The sequence below is a fragment of the Meriones unguiculatus genome, chromosome 7, assembly GCF_030254825.1.
Source record: "Meriones unguiculatus strain TT.TT164.6M chromosome 7, Bangor_MerUng_6.1, whole genome shotgun sequence".
Classification (NCBI taxonomy): Eukaryota; Metazoa; Chordata; class Mammalia; order Rodentia; family Muridae; genus Meriones; species Meriones unguiculatus.
In genome coordinates, this window is record NC_083355.1 from 45,769,556 (window position 1) to 45,784,305 (window position 14,750).

Consider the following 14,750-nt stretch of genomic DNA (forward strand, 5'->3'; position numbering starts at 1 on the left):
TGAGAGGAAAGATGTGATCCGAGGCCCCAGGAACAGGACATCTGCCGTGCTCACACCCACCTGTCAAGTGTCTCCTGTGCTAGCAGGGCCAGAGGCAGACGAGATGCAGGAGGAGGGCAGACTCTAGACCCAAGCAGGCGAGCTGACCCATAATGCAGAATAATAACACAAAGCAGCCCTTCGAGAGAAGCGAGCAAACCGAGCCGCCCTGTCAGCGTCCTGTGAAAACAGCGAGGCAGGTGCTGGCGAGCCTGCTTTGGGAATAGCAAGTTTGTGCAGGATATCAGACGGGTTTTACTGCACATACATATATATGCGCCTACGTGGTGTGTGTGTGTGCTCATGTGTGTAGCCAGTCAGGACATTTTGCAGGCTGGCGAGATGGTTTGGAGCTCAATGGTGCTTGCCTAAATGCCTGAAGAACCTGAATTTGATCTCTGGGTCCCCCAACTGGTGGAAGGGGAGAATTGACTTTCGTAAATTGTCCTGACTGGCACACACATGTTCAGGCAAGCATGCATGTATGAGCGGTTATGCATGCACACACTAATTTAAAACATGTAAAAAATTAAAATACAGATCTCTGGGTTTTATAAGAATTTATTACTAATAAAGGGTATGAAGAAAATGCCAGAAAAGTGGACTGTGGGGTACAGGTGAAATTCAACTTCACCCTTCAAGCACAAGAGTGAGCACACTGGGAAAGGATGTGTGCCTGTGTGTGTGTCCATGTGTGTGCCTTGTCTGTGTGTCTGTGTGTTGCACATGTGTACGTGTGTCTGTGTGCATTGTATGTGTGTCTGTGTGTATATGCACATGTATACATGCATATATTTGCATGTGTATATGTGTGTTGTGTATGTGTTGTATGTATGTGAATGCATGTGTTGTGTGTATATATGTATGTGTGCATGTGCATACATGTGTGTTGTATGCGTATACACGTACCTGTGTATATGTGTTGTGTGTGTGTATGTGTGCATGTATGTATTGCATGTGTGTAGGTATGTATGTGTGTATATGAGTATTGTGTTGTATATGTGTGTATGTGTGTATTATGTTGTATGTGTTTGCATGTGCTTGTTTTATCTGTTCTTTAAATTGAGTTGTTGGCTTTTTATTTATGGGTTTATAACAGCTAAAAAGCTTTATTAGACATATATGAAATTGTATATTAGCTTTGCTCTAGTCCCAAGTCCAATTACTAAATTCCCTCTTCCCTGTCTAGATGGTGAAAATGGGCCCAGATCCATAGCTATGTTTTAGCCGGGTGCAAGTGAGGGCCTGCAGAAGGCTCTTTCCCCATCTGCCTGTGCTCCTTGGAGACACTCAGGGGCTTCTGTGGCAGGCTCTTGCAGCACCCTTGAGAACTGGCTCCTACCAGCGGGCACCTTCTTCACAACCAGATTCTGGCCACGTGATGTCATAGAACCCTGTTGATGACATAGGACTCAGATGAAAACGGGGGACCCAGGTGATGCCATAGGATGCAGGTGATGACAGGACCCAGGTGATGCCACAGGACTCATGCACATAGCCCGTCCAGTGCCCAGGTCCTGCGGCTCACAGTGGCCAGCCTCTCTGCTCTCAGCCTGTCCTCCAAATCCCCTCCTGTCTTCACATCGTCAGTGGCCGTGCAGGCTGGCACCGATTGTTTGCAGTGAGACACCTCCCTGGGAATAGACGATAGATTTCCAGAGAATTCCACTGGCATGCACCCATGCTTTGTTCCCTCCAGGAACAAAGTGTCCTTGGGTGGGACAGCTTCTCCTGGGGCACTCTCTCTCCTTCTAGGGGAAGTGGCTGTATTTCCAACAGTGCCATTTCTGACAGTTTTTAAAGTTTATAGTTAATAATCATTTATATTAAACCTTCCCTCCTCAAGTTACAATGGGGGTTTTCTCTTGTGATGGGGCCTAAACTGGTAGGCCAGCTTTCTTAGCATCTCCCTGAAGACTTTTTGTCCAGGGGAGCTGAGCCAGTGCTCAAGTATGATTATCTGAGTTAGTATGGTGGTTGATCTGGGGCCACCATGTATTCAGATGTTAATTGCTTCCCCCTGCCAGGAGTTCTTACTGTTCTATGAACAAACCCTCATGTAACAAAAATGATGTGTTTTTTTTTTTGTTTGTTTGTTTGTTTTTGCCAAAAATAATATCCCTGATTGGCCAATAAAAAAATGCCTACACCTGGGCAGGGCAGAAGAGAACTAGGAAGAGTAAGGTTCGAGGGCTTGGAGCAGAGAAGGATCACAAGAGGAAGGGGGAGAAAGGGTCAGGAGAGGAGGAAGGGAAAGCAGTCACCATGGGTTAGTGGAAGGAAGAACCGAGTGGCTGAGAGGAGCTCGGAGGGTCAGGAGACGGGGAAAAGCAGCCCAGAGGGAAACATATGCAAGTGTTCTTGAGAGTTTTGGATGGGAATTAGCCTAGTTAGGCATGCTTAAAGCAAGTGACATGGGGGTTTGAGCTGGAGATAATCAGAGAGCTGAGTTGCCGCCCAGTTCCAATGTATAAGGCATATTAAAAATCTAACTAAAAATCCTTATTGAAATGATTGCAGCTTAAATAACCACTGTAATAAACACATGTATTAATAGTAAATATTAATAGCCCCTTTCTACAATATAGTGGCACCTAACTTAACAGCAATTAAAACCCAAACTTAAAGCCTAAAAACTTCCAGGTTAAAGCAGTCTCTTAAGTGCTTCTTTAAAGAGACTCTTAGGCATGCCCGCAGTCAAAATATAGCCTGCTGTGGGCAGGTGGAGAACAGAGTGGACTGAACAGAGCCAGGACTGGCTGGCAAGAGCCAGAACATCAGCTATGCACAGCCAGTAAGTCTTGTTGGCTACAAAATCCTCAAGGCTGATTATCAGATGCCACCCTTGCATATGGCATGATTGAAGATTGGTATTAGAGTTCGGTATACAATCCAGACTGGGTTAAAGAAAGACAGATGTCTTCTTCTGATCACACAGCCCATACATTTATAATCATAGAACTGTATATCGCTTATGAGGAATTATATATTTTCAGAACAAAAGAACTAGATAGCAGCAAAGTTGCATTGGACATGACAGGATTCATTCTGGAGGATGCTGAGACTCTAACAGACGATACTCCAGCATCCTGCATTGTTCTGCCTCAGCGACTGCTTCAGTCGCTGTTCCTTCAAAGTTTGCTTGCAGGACAGCTTCAGAGAAAGCTGCTGTTTTTAGTTGGTCAGGCCTTTCAGACTGTTCCAAACAAGAACTCAGTTAAGCCTGAACTTTCACAACACCCACAGACTGGACAACAAATGTCACAGCTAATTTTTTTAAGAATTAACCAGTTTTCCCCAATTTCCTTTGGGCCCCTCAAAAGGCATCCCAAATTGGCAAGAATGAAAGAGAGCAATGTCCCATTCCCTTAAGGTGGGGTAGATACATTTTGGTTGTTCTAATGGGCCATGGATGCTTGTTGTCATTTAGGGGAATTGGTTACAGTTATTAATAGTCTTGATCAGGAAAAAAAATAGGTATAGAAACTTAGACTCAGGTTGAAAGGAAAGAGGGGGAATATAGAAATATCATACAGGAATAATAAGATAAGTGTTAGATTGTCAGATCTGCTCTTCAACGTTAGAACCATCATTATTCTTAATTTTGATACATTGTATAGAGTATTGTATATGGATACAAATTTAAGTTAATTTTGATACACACACATTTTTCTTCTCTGGTATGAAGTATCGGACCTACACAACTCATTTATAAATACAAGGTTTACTTCCAGTCCTTTTAAAGCTGTAATAACAAGCTGATCAGGATAATTAAGTGATGCAAGTCAATAGTCAATAACATTCACGGTCATGTCAGATACCAGCCTAGTCTATAACAGAAATAAGCTTCCTAGGTTTAACAGAGAGTAAATAGCTAGAGACAAGCAACATCTGCCTGTTTATATCTATAATCGCACAGTATGTAAGAATGAAATAGAGAGCTCCAAAAACCTCAGAGGTCTGAAGAATTTGGAATTTAAAGATTTTTAAAAAATTAATTTAAGGCCTTTTTGACTTGCGGCATATCACCTCCTGTGACAACACCCCTTTCCACTTGGAAGAAGAAGATGAGCATCACAGAATCTCCATTAGGAGATGGCTTCAAATGTGGCAAGCTAGCCACAGGGAGGGAGAAATGCCTTCTCTTCACTGCAGACAAAATGCTGTCTAAAAATGGACAAGACTTGGACACAGACTAAGTTGACTGCCAAGATCTGCCGAGACAGGGTAAGCAAGTCCTTATAAGTCGCTGCTTCGCAAATATGTCTGTCAGATATAGTGGGCCAGAAGGCTGACGATGATGCTCCAACATTATAGAGGAATATCTGGGTGACCGTCCAGGCAGTGAACGGTCTCTGTCATTTTTATTAGTTTTGGAAGCTGTTGCCTGCACTTCCTGTTTATTCAGATAATAATTTTATTCCCTTCAAGTCTCTGATGGGGTTGAAGACCAAATAGGTATAGTCTTACAACTAAGCTTAAGTTGTTTAGGATTTAAGAAGGTGTTTAGATCTAGAAGGCATTTTTAGGTTGATAAATATAAAATATGATAGAGAATAGTTTAGGTACAGAACTTTAGGCTCTCCAAGATATGATAGATAACGTTTTCTTCAAAGTTGCTAAATACAAATAAACTAACTTATGAATGTATCTTTTATATATGGGTTTCCTGATTATTTCATAATGTTTTTACTGTATACTGTTTATTACTAAAAAATGGCCTTTTAAAATCAGACAGAAAGGGGAAATTGTGGTGGCTGATCTGGAGCCACCATGTGTTCAGATGTTAATTGCCCCTCCCCCCCAGATTCTCACTGTTTTATGAGCAAGCCCTCATGTAACCAAAGTGATTCGGTATAACCTGGCTTCCAGATTACCCCTGATTGGCCAATAAAAAATGCCTACATCTGGGGAGGGCAGAAGAGAGGTAGGCAGAGTAAGGTTCGAGGGGCTGGGGGGGGGGCAGGAGGATCATGGGAGGGGAACAGGAGAGGAGGAAGAAGAGAGCAGAGCAGCCAAGGGTTTAGCATGACTAGAGCCCCGTGGCCAGGAGGAGCTTGCTCTGACGATCAGCGAATGGCGAGAGGCAGCCCAGATGAAAAACACGTGCACGTATTTATGGGATTTTGGATGGGAAGTAGCCCAGACAGGGATAATTAAAGCAAGTGGCATGGGATGTAGAACTGGGACACAGAGTTGCCACAAATCACCCAGTGGATGGTGGGGACAGCTCAAGAGCCATGGTGAACAGATTTGTAGGTGGAGTCTGCTTATTAATTATAAAGGGTTATTGAGAACCTGGATTATGTTGATAACTTAAAAATGTCTGACTGTTTAGTGAGTAGAAACATCAATAAAGTTGTTTAAATACTGAAATTGTGAGGTCTTCTAATTATTTTTGTCTTACATATATATGTATATATATATATATATATATGTACACAGACACACACACACACACACACACACACACACACACTTGGGATCAAACCCAGTGCTCATGCATGCTTAATTAGGGTTTCTGTTGTGACGGAACACCATGACCAAAATGCAAGTTGGGGAGGAAAGGGTTTATTTGGCTCATACTTCCATACTGTTGCTCATTGTCAAAGGAAGTCAGGACAGGAACTCAAACAGGGAAGGAACATGGAGGCAGGAGCTGATGCATAGATCACAGAAGAGGGCTGCTTACTGGCTTGCTCCCCATGGCTTGCTCAGCCTGCTTTATTATAGAACCCAGGACCACCAGTCCAGAGATGGCATCAGCCACCAGGAGCTGCCCCCCGCCCCCATCAGTCATTAACTAAGAAAATGCCCCGTAGGCTGTAGCTGCAGCTTCTGGAGGTAATTTTTCAACCGAGGTTCCTCCTTTCAGGTGACTCTAGCTTGTGTCAAGTTGACATAAAATTCGTCAGGACGGCAAGCATGTTGCCACTGTCCTCCCACAGCCTTGCTGACTTGAAACCTGACTGCTTTGTTCATTTTTCAATGTAATTAAGGCAGGGTTCTACATTGTTGCTCAGGCCGTCCTGGATTCACTCTGTAGCCTAAACTGTCTTAGAACTTGTGGCAGTCCTCCTACCTCTGCTTCCTGATGCTGGGATTACAGCCTTGCCTCATTACTTTAAATAATTGGATGGTGTTCCACTTCATAGATGCCTATGTGGTTACTTAACTGTTTTCTTCCCAACCCTTTGTGCTACAAGCAGTGCTGTACAAATAATATTTCTCTTGTATGTTTTTGCATATGCAGGCAAGCAACATCCATTGGATAAATGCCTAGAAATGGCATTACTGTGAGAAAAGCTATATGCATTTTGAATATTTTAAGGTTTTTATTTTTGCCAAATTGTCCTTCCAAGTGGCAATATGAATGTATCCCTTCACAACACATGAAAACACCTTATTTCTCTCACCTTCAACAAGCTTGTCCTGTTTATCATAGCTTTAATTTGCATTTTATAAAACTCATGGATGTTGCTGAACATTTTTATTTTCTATGTGCAGAGGCATTTGCATTTCTTTTCCTATGCATCTCTAATGTCCCTTCCCCTTTTCTTTGGCCATTGGTTGCTGTTGTGCGTTTAATTGTAAATAAAGGGGCTTTTATTTTACCCTTTATGTTAGGAATACTCCTTCAGACTGTTCCTGGCTTTTTATATTCTCTATGCAAATTGGAAGAAGGCCCTGTGTATTCAAACTATCTGTTGTGTCAGTGAAGAATCTGCCGAGCTACAGGAACTAAGAATCATCAACTAACAATACCTTGGAGGGATGAACGAATATTTGACTCAAGCGACAGGAAGGGAATAATTTGTTCTCAAATGAAAACTGCATTGTCCGGTGCATAACCTTCCTGGGTTATCTGATTCAGATTCTCTTGGAGTCATCTTACAATTCTACTATTATTTCAGATAAATAATAGCAAGTGATAATAGTCTGTGTACATGCAAAAGAATTATGTCTGAAGGGACAACTTTCTCCCATTGTCACAACCTCGAAGAAAAAGACAATTTGCACATTTGTTTCAATGTTTCTAGTAGTAAATGTGGCTAACCTTTGGAATGTAATGTCTTGGTGATCTTTAATACAGTCTCAGCTGGGGTCACTATGCTATGCTGGAACACCGTGACCAAAGCAGGTTGGAGAGGAGAGGGTTTAGTTGGCTCACACTTTCACATGGTAGCACATCACTGAAGGGAGCCAGGACAGGAACTCAACCAGGGCAGGAACCTGGAGGCAGGAGCTGGTGCATGGAAGGGTGCTGCTTACTGGCTTGCTCCTCATGGCTTTCTCAGCCTGCTTCTTAAAAATGCAATCCAGGGTCCTAGCCCAGGAATGGCCCCACCCACAATGGGCTGGGTCTTCCTCCACCAACTACTAATTAAGAAAACACCCTAGGGTCATTCCTACAGCCTGATCTTCCGCAGGCATTTTCTTAATTGAGAGTCCCTCCTCTCAAATGTATAGTTTGTATAGAGTTGACACGTTAGTAGCCAGCACAATACATGTTTGTTCTTATTTTGCGTGAGAGCCATGCTTCCCCTCCTTTCCTTTTTCTTCATGTGCATGCAGAGGTCCAAAGGCAACACTGGGTTTCTTCCTCAGTGGCTCTCCATTTTATTTTTTGATGCAGGGTCTCTTGCTGAACCTGGAGCTTTCCAGTTCCAGCTGGTTCTACTCCCCAGCTAGCCCAAGGGATCCCTTGGCTCTGTCTTCGGACTGTTGGGCAATGGCAGCTGACATGCTTATCTAGCATGTAAGTGGATTCTGACTGAACTCCAGCCCTCATTCTATCACAGCAAGCACGTTTTGAGACCCCGCTCCAGCCCTGCTTTTCCCTTGTCTTCTAAATTGTCTAAATACAAAGCCCTCAGGTGTGGTAGTCCAGGGGCTCAATGATTTCACCAGAGAGCCGGGCTTTCTCCATTTTTCCTCATCATTCTCCTTAGCATGTGCTCTTTATCAGTCTGTTGGCCACCACCGCATGGAGCAAAGTGGTTGTCACACCTCTGGTCTTTGCATCCCAGTTAGGAAAGGACAAAGAAGAGAGGTATTGAGTTTGTATCAGAGGAGACAGCATCCTCAGAGACTAGTGTCTTCATACTTGTCATTTGCAAAGAAATGCAAAAATTTAAAGAATGTGATTTTTTTCCTCCTGTGTCCACAGTTGAGTTCCATCACCCAAAGTGAGGCTTATTAGTCAGGGAGAAGAAAATATATATTGGAGAGGCAGTAGTGCTGGCCAGAATAACCTCTTTGTGATTTAGTGGCTAATTTATTCTTACTCTAGGATCAGCTTTCAGGGTCTGCTTGTTTGTTTATTAATTTAGATGGGGTCATGAATTGCTAATGAGGGTCTGGAACTCTCTGTTTAGCTGAGGCTGGTTGCAAGTCCTGATCCACTGACTTTACCTCCAGAGTTCTGAAAGTACAGCCATGGCCCCCGTGTTCTGTTCAGTTGCTGGCTCCTGGTTTCATAAAAAAAAAAAAAAAAAAAAAAAAAATCTTCATTTTATTTGAACTTTGGTGATACAGGGCAATGAAATAGAGATTTGTTTATTTTAGGTGGCCAGGCGGTTTTCCAAACGCTCTTATCTGCCCTAATGTTGCCTCAGTGGTCAGGCATTTTTGCGTTTTCTGGCCTTGTTTTGTATTAGTAACGACTCTTCTATTTACTCTCATTTGTCTCCGGACAGACAGGCAGCCCCTTCCTTACCTCCTTCTTTTCATTCATTCAACGTATCCCTCATACAAATTTATCTTATCTTCTGGAAAACGTTCTTAATTCTTTAGCTCTTGATGATTCTTGATTTTCAAGCACCTGAGATAATGTTGCTTTGCCGTCTCTCCCCTCGTCCCCCTCCCCGCCCAAATTAAATGACCCTCCTCTTACAGTTTGCTCAGGCTCTGCAAACATTAAATAAAACCATCAACAGAACACGCTGTTTCAGTGTGAAATCTGTTCTTCCTTCCTTGTTTTCTTTTTTGAGTTTTTACTGTGTTCAATCATCGTTTACAGAGATACTTGTTTTTCCAGTCAACAAGGAGTGTTGTTTTATTATATGACTTTCTTTGGTCGTTCTAGAATTTCATTTTACATCCTTGTATCAAATGCTTCTGCAAATGAAAATGCAGCGAGCTGGGAATCGGCGCCAACGAGTCAGTTGTGAGGAAGAATAACTTAATTTTAGGGAAGGTCGGAGACGGGGTGGGGGCTGCTATTCCTCTCTTTGGCACAGCAGACACCGGCAGCGTTACACTTCCTTCAGGAACTGGGGAAAACTGCAGAGGTCACAGCCCCGGGATTTTGTCTAAGTGGCACAGGATTCCGGACGTGGCCGCTGGATGGCGCGCGCAGACTGTAGAACCAGAGGATGCGCGCGGGCAGGATGGGGCGCGCGGGCAGGATGGGGCGCGCGGGCAGGATGGGGCGCGCGGGCAGGATGGGGCGCGCGGGCAGGATGGGGCGCGCGGGCAGGATGGGGCGCGCGGGCAGGATGGGGTGCTCAGCCAACTCCGGTCTTTCACCCACTGCTTCTGAGCTAGGCCGTCGGGGTGGGTGTCCCTGTTTGGTCGGTTCCTCTGGGGAGCGAGAATGAACAATGCACAGATCCGGAGGTCCTCCGCCCACTGAACCTGCGGAGGGCAGGGCTATTTGCCAAAGCTGTTTCTCCAGGACGTAGGCCCAGAGCTTGGGTGAGCGCCAGTGTGTTCTAAGCACACAGCTCGTCTAGTACCGGGTTTGAGTGACTCAGCACATTGCTTCTGCACACGACCCTAGCGGCGTCGTGATCTAGTCCGTTGAGATCGATTCCTTCCTTGGGTGGGGACCCAAGGAACCCGTCTTTGTGGGGAGGAAGAGGGATGTTGAGATCTGTCCTGATCTCCCAGCCTGAGACCCAGACCTTCCAGGTCCTCTTAGGCTCCTGGTATCCGAGCGTATTGCGGGAAGGAAAGATGGTCAAGCGGTTAATAGCACTGGTTGCTTTTTCTGAGGACCCAGGTTTGAGTCCAACCGCCATGTTCACAACGTTAGACCTTCTTGGGGCCTCTGCTTGGGTGGGGAACGTATGTGCAGTCAAAATACCTACACTCAGAGGGAAAAAAAGGTAGGGGACCAAGCACATTAAAAACATCTAATCATAATACACACAACTTGAGGGTGATCCTCTGGAAGACATTGACAAGCTAATGTGTTAGATTTTTTTTATACCCCGAGTGTTAAAGACATTACCGACACATGACCATGGGAAAATGGAGATGAGCTTTAAAGGCAGTCCTGACTTCAAGAACAGACTCTCAGCACGCAGGAGGCTGAAGCAGGAGGATCATGGCTTTGAAATGAGCCTGGCATATGTAGTGAGACCCTGTCCCAAACCAAAATAACCACTCCCCAACAGAACAACAGTAAAACAGCCCAACACGCTGGGATCCCTGTGCAGCCGTGGGGAGGGCGGTAGGCAGTCGGCCTCTAGGGGTCCATTCTTTAAGGGTTTGCCTTGGTTTCAGAGTCCTCCTTTCCAAGACCATACCTTTGCTAGGATAGGCCACACCTTGTGACTAAACAAGGCAGGCTGTGATGATTTTGTAATTCACCTGATGGAGAACATCCTAACTGCCCTGAGTTGGGCTGATGCTAAGGTCTGAGTGTTTCCCCTTTCATCATGTGTTGAAATTTAATGGCCAACGTGACAGTAGTAAGAGGTGGGCCTCTCAGGTGACTCGGTAACAAGGATTCCTCTTGCCAATGAGCATCTGACTCATAAAAAGTTATCTTTATTAGCGGTCAGCTCTCCTGCTCACACATCTTTTGCAGTGTGTGGCCACACCATTTATTCCCTCAAGAGGATGTATATAAGGCAGAATCTTGAAAACAAGGAGATCCAGTCTTTAGCAATTGTCACTGAAGGGCTCTCTAACAGGCCAAAGCATGGCAAGCCTGGGCGCTGGCACCTTTTGCCATCTTTCCTTCTCTCTCCCCCCAGGCTAAACTGTTAGATCACATTCCTAATGCTAGCCCCAATATCTATTTCCTTATTTGGGCACTGACTCATTCCTGAGAGAAAACAGCAAGGTCCAGCAATCACAAGTCATTACTTGGCTATGCTGGCTAACCTGTCCAATCAGGACTTACTAACTCATCCTAGCACAGACTTCCCCCTCTTCTCCTTAAAATCATACCTGCTGCTGCTTTTGTCCCACATAGAGGCAGTCGCTCCCCCATTCCTCAGAAAATCTTTGTGCTGAGAACTTGGTGTCTGCCTGTGTTCTGTACCAACTCCAAGGGCCAGCCCCTACAGGTGCCGCTGTCCTTGATTTTCCAGCTTCCAGAATTGTGAGAAATGAATTTCTGATGATGATGATGAAGAAATTGATGAGGAAACTGAAGAAAAAGTTCCAGTGAAGAAATCTATATGAGATACACCAGCGAAAAGTGAACAAAAATCAAACCAAAATGGAAAACACTAGGTGTCTTTCAAAAAGACTGAGTCCTTCCAAAAAATACAGGGAAAAACTCCTAAAACACCAAAAGGACCTAGTTCTGCAGAAGACAGCAAGGCAAAAACGCAAGCAAGTATAGAAAGAGGTGTTTCTCTTCCCAAAGTGGAAGCCACGTTCATTAATTACGTGAAGAATTGCTTCTGGATGACTGGCCATGAGGTACTGAAGATCTCTTGGCGGTGGAGGAAGTCTCCTTAAGAAGATGCTTTAAACAGTTGGAAATATTCCGTTTCTCTTCATTTCTGTAACAGCTGATATCTGGCTGTCCTTTTTATAATGCAAAGCAAGAACTTCCCCTGCTGTGTTTGATAAATGTTGTCCAGGTTCAGTTGCCAAGAATGTGCTGTCTAAAATGCCTGTTTAGTTTTCAAGGACAGACCGCTACCCTTTACTTAGTTTTAAGTATGTATGGAATGTTATGATAGGACACAGAAACAGCAGTGGTCAGATGTGGAAACGGTAAGGAGACAATTATACATGTGGAATAAACTCAGTATTTTAATGAAAAGATTTTTATTTTTTTAACTCATGTGTATGTGTGTCTCTGTAAATGTATGCTGTGTATGCACAGATGCCCATGGAAGCCAGAAGAGGGCAGAGCATCCTCTGGAGCTATGGGTGGTTAGGGGCAGCTCAATGTGAGTGCTGGGAACCAAATTCTGTTCTGGCTCTTTGGGAAAATAGCAAGTACTCTTAACCCCTGAGCCTTGGCTCTCCAGCCCTGGTATTTCTTTCTTCTTTCTTTCTTTCTTTCTTTCTTTCTCTCTCTCTCTCTCTCTCTCTCTCTTTCTTTCTTTAGTAAAGCTCGTAATCTCAGGTCTTTCCTTACAGTAGCACAAAACGGATGAAGGGAGTTAGCTAGGGTGATTTCACACAAATAGGCACTGAGCTCAAGAACAATGTGCATTCTGCTGGCAGTGTGTGTGTGTGGGTTGCTCGGTGTGGATCCAGGTCCATTTTGTCTAAAATTTAAATCCATATGGTTTGGGTGTAAAATGTTCCCCACAGGCTCCTGTTTGAATATTTGACCAGTAGTTCATGATGCTGTTTTGGAAAGCAAGGGAACTGCTGGAACTGTGGTCTGGCTAGGGCCGGTCTTGAAGATGTTTCCTGATCTGTCAGGACGTGACTAAGCTGCGCTGTACGCTCCCTCTGCCATAGCTGGAGCTGCCCCAGCTGCCATGCCTTCCCTGAAACTGTCAAAATGAATCCTTCCTCTTGGAGTTGTTTCTGTCAGGTGTTCTGTCTTGTCATGGAGACAAGCAAAGAGCCAATGCAAAGGCCAAGGTTCATGTTCTGGTGGTCTTCTAATTGTGGAGAGTGGGACATTCAGGGACTCCAACTGTTGCAACCTGTTGGTATAATGTTTTTTTTTTTTTAAATGTTTACACCTTACCCTTGTTCATTCAAATACTGATTTCTCCCCCACCCCAACCCCAACTCTCTGGTTTCAATAGGATATTGCATTGTGATACTCATTCTAAGCATCCTGTCTCAACTCTTGTGTAAACAGGACAAAATAAAGCAACTAGATACAATGTTGAGCAGGGAGGAGCCAGAGGACAGGAAAGAGGGGAGAAGCCAGAAGGCAGGGATGAGTGGGAGGAGAAGGAGTAAGAGGAGAGATAGGAGAGGAGAGCTGGAGGAGAGATCTTGGAGGACATGGAGCATGAACCAGACCTAAGATTTCACAAAAAGCAAGTATAATGTGGGAAATCTAAATGTTAGGAAACTGAGGGCTTGGAGGTTTAGGAGGGAGTAAATATTGCCCAACATTGTGTTCTCGGTTAACTAAAAACCCAGTCTCTGTGTGGTGATTTGGTTATACAGCTGCTGAGGATTAACAGCAGCTTTACTAGAAGATAAACCAATAATAAATATTAAAAACACCTACAACACAACCGCTCTTCTTCAAGTCATTTATCAATTGATTTATGTATTCAGATACTCTGATGTGCACAGATAAAGGTAAATGTGTCCCTTTATCATTGCTTAAGTGACCTTCATTATCTCTTTTTATAGTCTTTCACATAAGGTCTATTTGCCTGACGTAAGTATAGCTACTCTTCTAGTTTCTGGTTGCGTGGAAAAAAAATATATTTTTTGGATTTTTGAGACAGGGTTTCTCTATGTGTCACCTTGGCTGGCCTCGAACTCACAGAGATCCACCTGCCTCTGTCTCCCAAGTGCTGGGATTAAAGGCATGTGCCACTGCTCCTATCTTGTTTGGAAAAATATATACATACATATATGAATATTTCTTTGCCCTTTTACTTTTATTCTCTATGTCTCCTTAGTAGTAAAGTGAACTTTTGTAGTTAGCATATGCTTGAGCCCCCCAGTCCATCACTGTGTGTTTTCATTGGAGAACCCAGTTCATTGGCCCAGGGCTTAAGAAGGAATATAATCCATCCTGGCAGAGTAGACGGGAGTACGAGGCAGCTGAGCACACCGTGTCTGCGGTTAGGAAGTGTCAGTTAGGTCAGTGAGGTCAGGATGCAGCGTGTGTGTCGCTGCCCTGCCTTGTTTTTTGTTTTTTGGGTTTTTTTTTCTTTCTTCTTTGGTGCATTTTGCTGTGAAAATGCCCTGAGTCCTTCCTTTGTATGTTTTGTGCAATCACCGTAGGTCGGTTTTATCTTCATGGTTGTTATAAGGCTTAGATGAAACATTTTAACAAGAGGCTGTTTTATACTAGTGACAACTATTTCTAACTATACTAAATTAAACTCCACATTTGCACCCGTCCCCACCTTTAATAATTTTGACTTCAAAGTTAATTTTTTGTACACTACTAGGCAAACACTCTGCCTCTATATACCCTAGCCTGCTCTTCTCTTTTAACCTTCCTACTAGGGATGAGATTGATTTAGCATCATCCTTATAGGGTGTCATTTTTCAGTTTTAAAGTAGCCCCTTATTGCTGACATCACACACACACACACACACACACACACACACACACTTTTCAGTTTTTCCTTACTATAAAAGCTTTGGTTGCTTTTGGGCTCCACACTGCCGGTTAATTTCTTCTCATTACTGTTTTGACTACAGGAGATTATGCAGTCCTGTGTGACAGTGGCACAGGCACTGTCTGTCTGCTGGGCTGAAGCTCCACCCTGAAGCGCCCTGTGCTGCTTGCCTGGGCTCCAGCTGGCCGCCCGGGGGGCCTACAATAAGGCAATGCTTCCTGGGTGGCCTTCCTAGGG